The sequence below is a fragment of the Pseudophryne corroboree genome, chromosome 6 (assembly GCF_028390025.1).
Source record: "Pseudophryne corroboree isolate aPseCor3 chromosome 6, aPseCor3.hap2, whole genome shotgun sequence".
NCBI lineage: Eukaryota > Metazoa > Chordata > Amphibia > Anura > Myobatrachidae > Pseudophryne > Pseudophryne corroboree.
The window spans coordinates 807,209,842-807,222,978 of record NC_086449.1 but is presented as its reverse complement, the minus strand read 5'-3'; positions in this window follow the sequence as shown (position 1 = coordinate 807,222,978).

The window sequence follows — 13,137 nt, the reverse complement described above, 5'->3', positions numbered from 1 at the left end:
GTTTCGGGTCGTGCTTCGGCAGATGGTTCGGGCTGAGGTTTCGTTGGGCTGGAGTACAGCCCCCCCCCCTTTTTTCGGAACCCCCCCCCCCCCTTACAGGTTTTGGTCTTGTCCCCCGTCGGGATAGTGCCCAAGAAGACCGCGGGCGACTTTAGGCTCCTCCGTACTTTATGCTATCCCCAATTGTCAGTGTAGAGTCATTTGCCCGTCCTCTGTGCGGCCTTAGCCGCCATTAGGTTATTTGGAACGGGGGCCGTGATGCGTAACTTGGGCATTCACTCAGCATTTCGTCTTCTCCCTCTGCACCCTTCGGCCTTTCGGTTTATGGGTTTTTTATATTGGCCGATGGCTATTACATAGATCAGTGCCTCCCTGCATAGATCGGTGCCTCCCTATGGGTTGTTCTCTCTCTTGCGCATACTTCGAGGGACTCCTCCATTGGTGCCTGGAGCATGCGACGGGCGATCTGCGAATTTCGCTCGGCTTGAATGATTTCCATTTGATCAGGCCACAGGACTCGGATCGCTGCGCTAGCTTGTTTCGGAGGGCACTTGCCTTCTTCGCACACTTCGGGATTCCGGTCGCCTGAGTGGCTCTGCATCCGTAGTTTATCCTGGACTTCAGTTTTATTCGGTCGCCGGCATCTGTAGGCTCCCAGTGGATATGCGCTTGCTGCGGGCAAGCTTACTTTCATGCAGGCTCAATCCCCTTTGGGCCTGTTTAATTTTGCTTGCACAATGGGAGCGGCCGACGGTGGGAATTCAAAGCCCGCATCATTTTCTCAGATTGTCCCTCGAAATTCGGCTGTATTTATTTACAATTTCTGGTCCTTTTCAGCAGCGTCTGTGTTGGATGGGAGGCGGTCGCGTCTAGCACCCCCCCCACCCCCTGGAGCTTTTCACGGACGCCTCTGGCGCTTGCGATTGGCGAGCGCTTCACAACACATTTGCGATTGCTAATAAGCAGGTGGTCTTCTGGTGCGACAATTTGTCTGTTGTTTTGCCATCATTAGGCAGGAGTCTGTCGGTACTGCGGGTCTTCGCGCAGATAGTCTTGCTATGCTAGGTGTCCCGGCCGCGCGCAACGGAATTTCTGATACCCTTTCTCGCAGCGACTGGCAGCGGTTTTAGGCAGTTGGCCCCTGCAGCTCTAATCCAATGGGACTTCTGTCCTCCTTCTGTGTGCGGATTGGAGGATTTAACCCACAGGTCTTTGGCTCCTGCAACTTTCGCGGCTTGTCTGGCCGCTTGGGACCCTCTCAAGGCAGATGGCCCACAGTTGCATTGGATTCGGGATGTCAGGGATGGTGGCAGCAGGCCGATCCCTGCACATCGGGGCAGCCGGCCCTCAGGGATGGTGGCAGAAGGCCGATCCCGGAACATCGGGGCAGAAGGCCCTCCAACATTTAGGATATTATTTCAATCATAATTTTGAGAGGTTTTCTTTTCAGGTGCTGTATGTTTTCTACTATGTGTGATAAATATTTCAACCGTCCCTTAGTTAGAAGGGGAGTTTTTTCATCCAAGTTTAGATTTAATAGGCCTTCCTTTCAGTCAATAAAGCCGTTGACGTATGCCCCGACGATTTGCGGTGTAGGATTCAACGCTCACGATACGATGATACGGGGATACAATACGGGTATACGAGGTTCACCTCTTCATGGCGGCCTTTACGATGGCCTTCCACGGTGCGTTCAGGGTGGGTGAGCTGGTGTCCGTCTCTCGGACTTCTGCCTCATCCATGCTGGCGGCCCACATCGTCGTACCCCGCCCCCCCCTGATGATTTGTGGTGTGGGATCCAGCGCTCCAAGACTGACGTAGTAGGCAGGGGGCTGTGGGTTCGAGTGGGGTCGGGCTCGTGTGCGGGGCATTTGTCCAGTTTTCGCAGCCCGGTCTCATTCGTCCGTACGGCCTCCAACGCCTCCTGGGTGGCTCGTCCATACTGACGGTTCCCCATTGACCAGATATCAAATTCCGGTCGGTTTTGGGGCGTTGTATTTTGGACCTGGGTCTATCTCCGGCCGACTATGGGACTCACTCTTTCCGCATCGGCGCTGCTTCAGCTGCCGCTGCGGCGGGTTGGTCCGAGGTCGAAGTCCGGGCACTGGGTAGGTGGAGGTCTGGTGCAGTCAGACGCTGTATCAGGCCTTTTCCTCCCAGTGCGCCCCCTTTGAGGACTAGCCGCTCGTCGCAGTTGCACTTTGTGATTGCGGGGGCCTTGAGGAATTTTTGTTTTATCGTTGGTTTTAATTACGGTTTTTGCCGGCTAACGAAGTTTTGTGTTTTTGCCTCAAGTCAAATTGGGCGATCCCTCCCCCCTCTCCCTGATACAGGTTAGGTTACCCATTTTCTCCATATATATTTAATTTCTTAACCTCAGTAACACCCTTCTTTTGCAGACAGGCAGCTAGATCCGCGCTTTCTATGGCTTGTCGGCCATGGGTGGCAATTATCTGGTGCGCCTGGTCTTGAGGTCTTTTTAGTTTCCTATTCTGTTTTCTTTAGTTTGAGTTGAGTGAGTTTCTTTGTATTCTGCTTTGTTTAGATGAGTTGAGTTTCGGTTCGGTGGCGGTGGCAGGTTTGGTAACCTGGCAGTTGGCCGGTTTCTGAACGGTTATTTTAGTTTAACTTAAGGAGTTTATCGTTAGTAAGTTCGGGTGAACTTTTAGGTAATTTTATAGGCTTATTATTAATTGTTGGGCACCACCGTACCTGGTGGGCACATATGATAGATCATAAACATGTGTGGATATCGGGGCCGGTGGCCCTATTTTTTATCCCCTAGGGGCGGAGCGAGCCTCCGTCCCTACAACTGTTGGTGGGCAGGGGTAGTGGCAGAAGGTCGACCCCTGGCCTTGGATTTTTGGATTTTCGATGTCTGGGATGGAGGCAGGAGGCCGATCCCGGAACATCTGGGGCAGAAGGCCCCCTCACACATATGTTTTATTGCTCGGGATGGAGGCAGGAGGCCAATCCCGGAACATCTGGGGCAGAAGGCCCCCTCACACACACATGTTTATTGCTCTATTTCGTCATATCATTTTGTATTAACCTTATTAAGTTCTTTATCATGCTTAACCGTTCTTCTCCCCGCCACCTTAGTTAGAGAGGGAAGTCTGCATTCTAGTTTTAGTATTAATAGGCCTCCCTCTCAGTCAAAATAAAAAAGCTGACCCCTTTCACGCCAATTACGGTTGTTGTGTCTTTATTTACTAAGATAAGTGTGCTTGAGTGGCGTGCGCATGCATCTGACGTGTGAAGTTTAAGACTTCAGTCGAAAGGGTCATTGAGAAGTATCATTGTCCAAGCTTGTTGACTTTGGTTGGCTGTTGTATTGAAACAATTATTTGAAGCACTCTGGTCACGTCCTCCCATGGACACTGGACAGCTTAGATATTTCTCCCGCAGTGCCTCCTCCTCTGGAACACACCACCAGAGCAAGTCAGGCATTCTTACACTCTCCACACTTTTGAACCTTCACTGAAGACTCACCTTTACACTAAAACCTACCAGCCTTCATGTGATCACCTCTCTCACTCCCTTCTTCTACCTACATTGTCTCCTGCACAGTTCATCCTCCAAATTTTTGACCAGAGCCCTTTATCCTCTTTTTCTTTTCCTGGACTATCCTTATCAGTGCACCTTATCTTTTTGGTCTCCTCCCCTCCAGCGGCTCTGACCCCACCTTCTCTCCTATATCATGGGTAGAGGATCACTGAGAGCTGTTTTGTCCCCTGCGACTCACCACTTCCTGCTGATCTGCATTCTTGCCAACTTCGGCAACTGCCTGTGAAAAGTCTACCGGGATAATGGCTGAGCTCGGCAAATTATGTCAATGCAGCCCGGGAGTTTTTCAATGCCAGGGGCAGGCCGCCATAATGCAATTCAAAGCGAATCCCGTCGTCACGACCTACGTCGTGCTGACATCATGGGATGCGGAAGAATTCACCATTTTCCCAGGAGCCGGGAGACTATCCCCAAAATTTGGAAAACTCCTGTAACTTTCAGGAAAGTGGACAAATACGGGCTACATCGAGTTTTCCCTTCCCTTCTCTCTGTATTTGTCACTCCTTGTCTGTGGTTTTACTGCAATGGCTTAATGTATGCTCCGAACTCATGTTATGGGTCACTACTGTGCATTATTCATTGGGCCTAATTTGGTCCCAAATTTGTTCTCTAATGGGCAAAACCATGTGCAGTGCAGGTGGGGCAGATGTAACATGTGCAGAGAGAGTTAGATTTGGGTGGGGTGTGTTCACACTGAAATCTAAATTGCAGTGTAAAAATAAAGCAGCCAGTATTTACCCTGCACAGAAACAATATAACCCACCCAAATCTTACTCTCTCTGCACATGTTACATCTGCCCCCCCTGCAGTGCACATGGTTTTGCCCATTAGAGAACAAATTTGCTGCTGAGATCAGGTCTGAATTAGGCCTTTACGGTCTTCACAGTATTTATTTTTACATCTAACTTAACATGCAACTTCTGCACTTCAGGGGTAATTCTGAGTTGATCACAGCAGCAAATATGTTAGCAAATGGGCAAAACCATGGACCTCATTCCGAGTTGTTCGCTCGCAAGCTGCTTTTAGCAGCTTTGCACACGCTAAGCCGTCGCCTACTGGGAGTGAATCTTAGCTTCTTAAAATTGCGAACGAAAGATTCGCAATATAGCGAAAAGACATCTCTGTGCAGTTTCTGAGTAGCTCGAGACTTACTCGGCATCTGCAATCAGTTCAGTGCTTGTCGTTCCTGGTTTGACGTCATAAACACACCCAGCGTTCGCCCAGACACTCCTCCGTTTCTCCAGCCACTCCCGCATTTTTCCCAGAAACGGTAGCGTTTTTTCGCACACACCCATAAAATGGCCAGTTTCCGCCCAGAAACACCCACTTCCTGTCAATCACATTACGATCACCAGAACGAAGAAAAAACCGTGAGTAAAATTCCTAACTGCATAGCAAATTTACTTGGCGCAGTCGCAGTGCGGACATTGCGCATGCGCACTAAGCGGAAAATCGCTGCGATGCAAAAAAATTTACAGAGCGAACAACTCGGAATGACCCCCAATGTTCACTGCAGGTGGGGCAGATATAACATTTGCAGAGAGAGTTAGATTTGGGTGGGGTGTGTTCAAACTGAAATCTAACTTGCAGTGTAAAAATCAAGCAGCCAGTATTTACCCTGTACAGAAACAAAATAACCCACCCAAATCTAACTCTCTCTGCACATGTTATATCTGCCACACCTGCAGTGCACATGGTTTTGCCCAATTGCTAACAAACTTGCTGCTGCGATCAACTTGGAATTACCCCCTTCATCTCTCTCAAAGGTCTGATACATCCCCCCACACTGTACAGTGCCATTTACTGCCCCCTCTAGAGACTAAGCTGTTAATAGAGGCTGTTTGAGTTACAGGGAATAACAGGAAAGTTTGAATTCCCAGAAACCATTATCACTATTACTTCTCATTGAAGACACATGGTCAGTTGTATCAGCCCGAGAGCTAATGCAGAGTGACAGGCGGGATATATCTTGTCCTGGGCAACACATAAAGAAGAAGAGAATAAGGCATCGCATGGCGTTCACATCAACCTAAAAAGGTCAACTATTGCTTATTCACAGAGAGGCGGCACTGGAACACGTGTGCCGTCCGGGCGGAATTTGGGCTCCGTCCATGACTGTTACCTATTATGCCCAGCAATTCTAATTAGAGAGATTAGGTTCATTGAGGACACCTTGGCTGAAACCCTCAGCGTTTAGGACCTGGTTGCCAGGAAAATCTATTTAGCTATTTTGCTTACGCTGTCACTACAGTTTTATTCAATTACTATCATTTTATATTTTTTTATATAGGCTGAAACCTTTTTTCAACATACTGTATAACATGTACCTTTGTATTTTTACTATCCTGCTTTATATCGCAGATAAAGTATCGGGATATCACTTTGTCGTCAGCCAGGTATCATTATGCCAAAACCAGTATTCAGTTTATCAACCCAATAACGGATAACAACATCATATTACTGTATTGCAAGTGCAACTGTAAAAAATACAATAGTAAAAAAGAAAAGAAAAAATCATAATGAAAAACATAAATAAGTTGGACAGGCGTACGTACGTGCATTTGTCATTAATCCTGGCTGACCGGTCAGTAGGGCAAAAATATGATTTCTTTCTTTAATCTTCAACAGGTAAAGTACTTATAGCGTAGGGCAAATAAGCCGCGCACACACAAAGGGCAGAGATCCAGATAGCAACTAGTAAATGCTGTTTTATTAGTACTTTATAACGGGGCTTAGGTGAACTGTATTATACATCCCAGTATTACCAGCTGCCAACATTCCCTGTATATTCAGGTCTTCATTAATACTTTAAAACAAGATAATGCAATTTGACGGTCTCCAGCTGCCATGGAATTACTAGCTGCAGAATTCCCTGCAAGCAAGATGGATCTGTTAATCTCCTATATATAATAGCCCAGATCTGTGACTCTGTGCCTGTGTCTCTAAAGCTGGGCGTGGCTAGGAGCTCTCATTGGGTTAGTGGCAGCTCTATCACACCCAGTCCACAGCTGATTGGGCAAGAAATGCCCTCCCACACAGGTTACATCCAATGGGAGGCTCTGCCCTTTGGCTGCTGTGTTTTCCTAGAGCAGGATTAACAATGGGGCTGATGGAGCTGCAGCTCAAGACCCACACCCCAAAATAGGCCCCCTGCATCTGCAGCAACACACCCTCCAACAATTGACACATAAAAATTGATACAAAATCGAAAAGGGGATGTGGCCAAGGGTACAGCAGTGTGGCCACGCCCCTTTTTCTATACTTTCAATTAAAGTTTGGAGAGTCATAAATCGGTACAGACCATAAAAAAAGGGACTGTACCTGCCAAAAAGGTCCAGCTGGAGGGTATGTCACTGCATCTGCAGCAAGTCTCTGCACTGTAGATAGGGGAAAAAAATCCTTTTACTGCAGCGTTCTATGTCCTGCTGCCAGTCCGCCTGCCCCCTCCGGCATCAACAATCCCCACTCCCTAGCCACATAGATGTGTATGAAAGTGGCGTAGCGGAAGGCTTTCATAGCCCTCCCTGCGCCGCATACTCTCTGGGCCCCAGAGCCTCCAATCCCGCCGCTACAGCCACGAACAGATCCCCAGAGGCCCTGACTCCGCAACACAGCACCTGGGCTGCCGGCCTAGAAGCCCCGAGATGGCTAATGTAACGGACAGAGTGGGTGATGTCGCGGAGGGTAATGTATGGATGCTGAATCAATGTAAAAGGTGACAGTGCTGTGAAGTGCACTGGGTGTGCAGTCAGGGCTGGTGCTAGGGTGTTCGGCGCCCCCCTGCAAACTATAAATTTGCATCCCTGCATACTTTATAAAGGGACAGCGCACATAATACCCCTGTAGTCAGTGGCGCACCCAGGGGGGGTTTCCGAGCACCCAGAAACCCCCCTCCACTAAAAAAAAAAAATATATATATTTTTTCTTTTAGCTGCATGAGTATTATTAACTAGGTGCTTCATCGCGCCCTACGGGCGCTCTTCACACCGTCGCAAGGGGCTACGCCCCCTTAACCCTTGCATGCCTTTCTGGGGTTTAATATTTGTATTATATGGAGTATTACCTGCATTCCTTTGTTAGTGGTTAAATATTGCACAATGAAAGGGCGTGCGATGGTGAAGGAGGCGCAGCCCCTTGCGACGGCGTGAACAGCACCTGCAGGGCACGATGTACAGAATGTAGCGGGTGCGGGGGGGACTGCGGATGGTGTCTGTAGATGCTGCGGGTGGAGGGGAGGCAGAAGTGGGGGTGGGGCCCGGATGGGGAAGGTTCGGGAGGTGCTGCGCGTGGGGGAGGGGCAGAGGAGTGGGGGATGCAGATGGGGGAGGGGTCCGGAGGTACTGAAGGTGGGGGAGGGGCAGGGGTGCCACGGGTGGGAGAGGGGCAGGTGTGGGGATGTTGTGGATGGATGAAGGGTTCCGGAGGTGCTGTGGGATGGGAAGGGACGGGAGTGCCGGGGGTGGGGTAGGGGACCGCAGGCACCATGGGTAGGGTAGGGGCAGGTACGGGTGTTGCGGCGGATGGGAAAGGAGGTCCGGAGGTGCTGCAGGTGGTGGAGGGGCAGGTGCGGGGGTGCCATTGGTGGGTGAGGGGTTGGTGAGGGGGGGACCGCTGATGGAGGAGGGTGTTTGCAGATGCTGCGGGTGGAGGGGGGCAGGTGTGGGGGGAGACATATAAGGGGGGTGAATGGTGGAAGGGGCCTGGAGGTGCTGTGGGTGGTGAAGGGGTGGAGGAGTGGGAGCCACGGGTGGTGGAGGGGGTCTGGAGGCACAGCATGTGGGGGAGGGGTGGAGTGCATCCGCATCCCTCCCCCCCTCCTCAGTCACACACTGCAGACCTCGCGCAGCTGCAGCTAAGAAGCGTGGAGTGTGCTAGAAAGTGACGCTCCTCCGCACCAGAGAGACTTGGCCAGATCTCTGTGACTCATTTGACTAACTCCGCCCAGTGTTGTAACTCCGCCCAGCGTTAGCAAATGAATCACAAGGTCACAGAATAGGGCTATTATATAGGAGATATATATATATATATATGTGTGTGTAGATATATATATATATATATATATATATACAGACACACTAGTCTTACGGACCCAGCATATACTGGGTCACCTCAGTCCCCACCCCCGTGATTGGCTCCGCCCAGTTCTGGAAACCCCCCCATGCAAATCCTGCGTTTGCCACTGGTACTAGAGACACTTACACATGTAACGCCCCCTGTACCTGAGACACTTACACATGTAACGCCCCCTGAACCAGCGACGCTTACACATGTGATGCCCCCCTGTACCAGTGACGCTTACAAAAGTAACACCTCCTGTACCAGTGCCGCTTACACATGTAATGCCCCCTGTACCAGTGACGCTTACAAAAGTAACACCTCCTGTACCAGTGCCGCTTACACATGTAACGACCCCCTGTACCAGTGACGCTTACACATGTAACGCCCCATGTACCAGTGACGCTTACACACGTAACGCCCCCTGTACCAGTGACGCTTACACACGTAACGCCCCCCTGTACCAGTGACGCTTACACACGTAACGCCCCCCTGTACCAGTGACACTTACACACATAACGCCCCCTGTACCAGTGACGCTTACACACGTAACGCCCCCTGTAGCAGTGACGCTTACACACGTAATGCCCCCTGTAGCACTGACGCTTACACATGTAACCTCCCCTGTAGCAGTGACGCTTGCACACGTAACGCCCTCTGTACCAGTGCCGCTTAGACACATAACGCCCTCTGTACCAGTGCCGCTTAGACACATAACGCCCCTGCATCAGTGCCGCTTAGACACGTAACGGCCCCTGTACCAGTGCGGCTTAGACACGTAACGCCCCCATGTACCAGTGATGCTTACACACATAACGCCCCCTGTACCAGTGACACACACACACGTAACACCCCCCTGTACCAGTGACGCTTACACACGTAACGCCCCCATGTACCAGTGACACTTACACAAGTAACACCCCCTGTAGCAGTGACGCTTACACATGTAATGCCCCCCTGTACCAGTGACGCTTACACAAGTAACACCCCCTGTAGCAGTGACGCTTACACACGTAAAGCCTCCTGTACCAGTGCCACTTACACACGTAACGCCCCCCTCTACCAGTAATACTTACACACGTAACGCCCCCTTACCAGTGACACTTACACACGTAATGCCCCCCTGTACCAGTGACGCTTACACACGTAACGCCCCCGTACCAGTGACGCTTACACACGTATCGCTACCTGTACCAGTGACGCTTACACACGTAACGCCCCCTGTAGCACTGACGCTTACACACGTACCGCCCCCTGTACCAGTGATGCTTACACACGTAACGCCCCCCTGTACCAGTGATGCTTACACATGTAACGCCCCCTGTAGCAGTGACGCTTACACACGTAACGCCCCCCTGTACCAGTGACGCTTACACAAGTAACCCCCCCTGTAGCACTGACGCTTACACACGTAACCCCCCCTGTAGCACTGACGCTTGCACACGTAACGCCCTCTGTAACAGTGCCGCTTAGACACATAACGCCCTCTGTACCAGTGCCATTTAGACACGTAACGCCCCTGTATCAGTGCCGCTTAGACACGTAACGGCCCCTGTACCAGTGCGGCTTACACACGTAACGCCCCCTGTACCAGTGCCGCTTACACACGTAACGCCCCCTGTACCAGTGACGCTTACACACGTAACGCCCCCTGTACCAGTGATGTTTTCACACGTAACGCCCCCTGTACCAAAGCCTCTTACACACGTAACGCCACCTGTACCAGTGCCGCTTACACACGTAACGCCCCCTGTACCAGTGACGCTTACACACGTAACGCCCCCTGTACCAGTGACGCTTACACACGTAACGCCCCATGTACCAGTGATGCTTACACACGTAACGCCCCCTGTAGCAGTGACGCTTACACACGTAAAGCCTCCTGTACCAGTGCCACTTACACACGTAACGCCCCCCTCTACCAGTAATACTTACACACGTAACGCCCCCTTACCAGTGACACTTACACACGTAATGCCCCCCTGTACCAGTGACGCTTACACACGTAACGCCCCCGTACCAGTGACGCTTACACACGTATCGCTACCTGTACCAGTGACGCTTACACACGTAACGCCCCCTGTAGCACTGACGCTTACACACGTACCGCCCCCTGTACCAGTGATGCTTACACACGTAACGCCCCCCTGTACCAGTGATGCTTACACATGTAACGCCCCCTGTAGCAGTGACGCTTACACACGTAACGCCCCCTGTAGCACTGACGCTTACACACGTAACCCCCCCTGTAGCACTGACGCTTGCACACGTAACGCCCTCTGTAACAGTGCCGCTTAGACACATAACGCCCTCTGTACCAGTGCCATTTAGACACGTAACGCCCCTGTATCAGTGCCGCTTAGACACGTAACGGCCCCTGTACCAGTGCGGCTTACACACGTAACGCCCCCTGTACCAGTGATGTTTTCACACGTAACGCCCCCTGTACCAAAGCCTCTTACACACGTAACGCCCCCTGTACCAGTGACGCTTACACACGTAACGCCCCCTGTACCAGTGACGCTTACACACGTAACGCCCCATGTACCAGTGATGCTTACACACGTAACGCCCCCTGTAGCACTGACGCTTACACACGTAACGCCCCCCTGTACCAGTGACGCTTACACAAGTAACACCCCCTGTAGCAGTGACGCTTACACACATAAAGCCTCCTGTACCAGTGCCGCTTACACACGTAACGCCCCCCTCTACCAGTAATACTTACACACGTAACGCCCCCTTGCCAGTGACACTTACACACGTAATGCCCCCCTGTACCAGTGACGCTTACACAAGTAACGCCCCCGTACCAGTGACGCTTACACACGTATCGCCCCCTGTACCAGTGACACTTACACACGTAACGCCCCCTTGTACCAGTGACGCTTACACACGTAACCCCCCCTGTAGCACTGACGCTTGCACACGTAACACCCTCTGTAACAGTGCCGCTTAGACACATAACGCCCTCTGTACCAGTGCCGTTTAGACACATAACGCCCCTGTATCAGTGCCGCTTAGACACGTAACGCCCCCATGTACCAGTGATGTTTTCACACGTAACGCCCCCTGTACCAAAGCCACTCACACACGTAACGCCACCTGTACCAGTGCCACTTACACACGTAACGCCCCCTGTACCAGTGACGCTTACACACGTAACGCCCCCCTGTACCAGTGACGCTTACACACATTATTATTATTATTATAATATATATATATATATACAGTATATATACAAACACACACACATACATACTGTACATACATTATACACAGTCACACATATATACAGTATACACAGACACTGTATATACACACACACACTCTCTTTCCAGACACTTACCTAATGAAGTCTGGCTGGCCGAAGCTGTAGCAGCTCATCCTCCTGCTGCAGCATGGTCCCGTCTAGCTCCGCCCCTTATTTCCATCTACCTCCGCCCCCCTTTGGCTACTGCCCGGCCACTGAATGTCACACAGGGGAGGGGAGGTGGAGCGGAAGCATGTGTGACAGCAGCCGGCAGCAGCAGCAGCTCAGCACAGGGATGCAGAGCAGGGAGAACGCCTCTCCTTCCTTGGGCCTCCCTGCACTGCATCCCTTTGCTGAGCGCAGTGACGTGCGGTGGGGTGAGGCAGGTGAGGCAGAGCCTTTCCTGTCATATTTACATTTGTGCCAGCATTTTGACTGTATAAAGTATATGAAAAATACAAAGAATATGTTTGAAATATTTTCTTTGCATTATTCTAATAATTTTTATAGCCAAAACTCTGGAGTAAAAAGTCTATGGCCTCACCTGCCTATCTATTCCGCACATCTCTTATCAAAACCCACCAAATTTCCAGGAGTTTATACTGCTACACATGTCTATAATGCCCAGATGTACATTTTGGCTCATATATTGCATGTAAATCTGGCTCTGGTGCTAGCCAGTGCCTCCTTAGCTATTTAGCTCACCGCACGTCCCTGGCTGAGCGGCTAGCGCCAGCCCTGTGTGCAGTGTCACTGACACTGCACAGCACTCTCACCTTTTACATTGATTCAGCTAGTCAGTCAGTTCTGCCAGCTAGTCACTATTGTTAGCACCAGTGTCCCAACGCACCGCATTACAGGGAAGTAGATGCTCTAAATAAACTACAGCTCCCAGCAGCCCTTAGCGCAGAAGCATTCCGCCCCATAGGGCTGCTGAGAGCTGTCGTTTATTGAGTGCATCTTCTTCCCTGTAATACGGCGCGTTGGGACACCGGCGCTAACAATAGTGACTGACCGCTGTGCGAGTCTCCGGGAGCCACTGCCAAAGGGAGGACAACAGCTTAGCTGCTTCCAGGAGGAGAAGCAGGAGAAGCATTACCCGCCCCTCCCCCACTCGCAGTACCTCCAGCCCCCATCCGTGCACCCCCACACACCCCCTCCAGCACCCGCAGTAGCTCTGGACCCCCTCCCCCACCCACAGCAACCCCGCACCTGCCCCTCCCCTACCCGCCGCACCACCGCATCCGCCACTCCCCAACTCG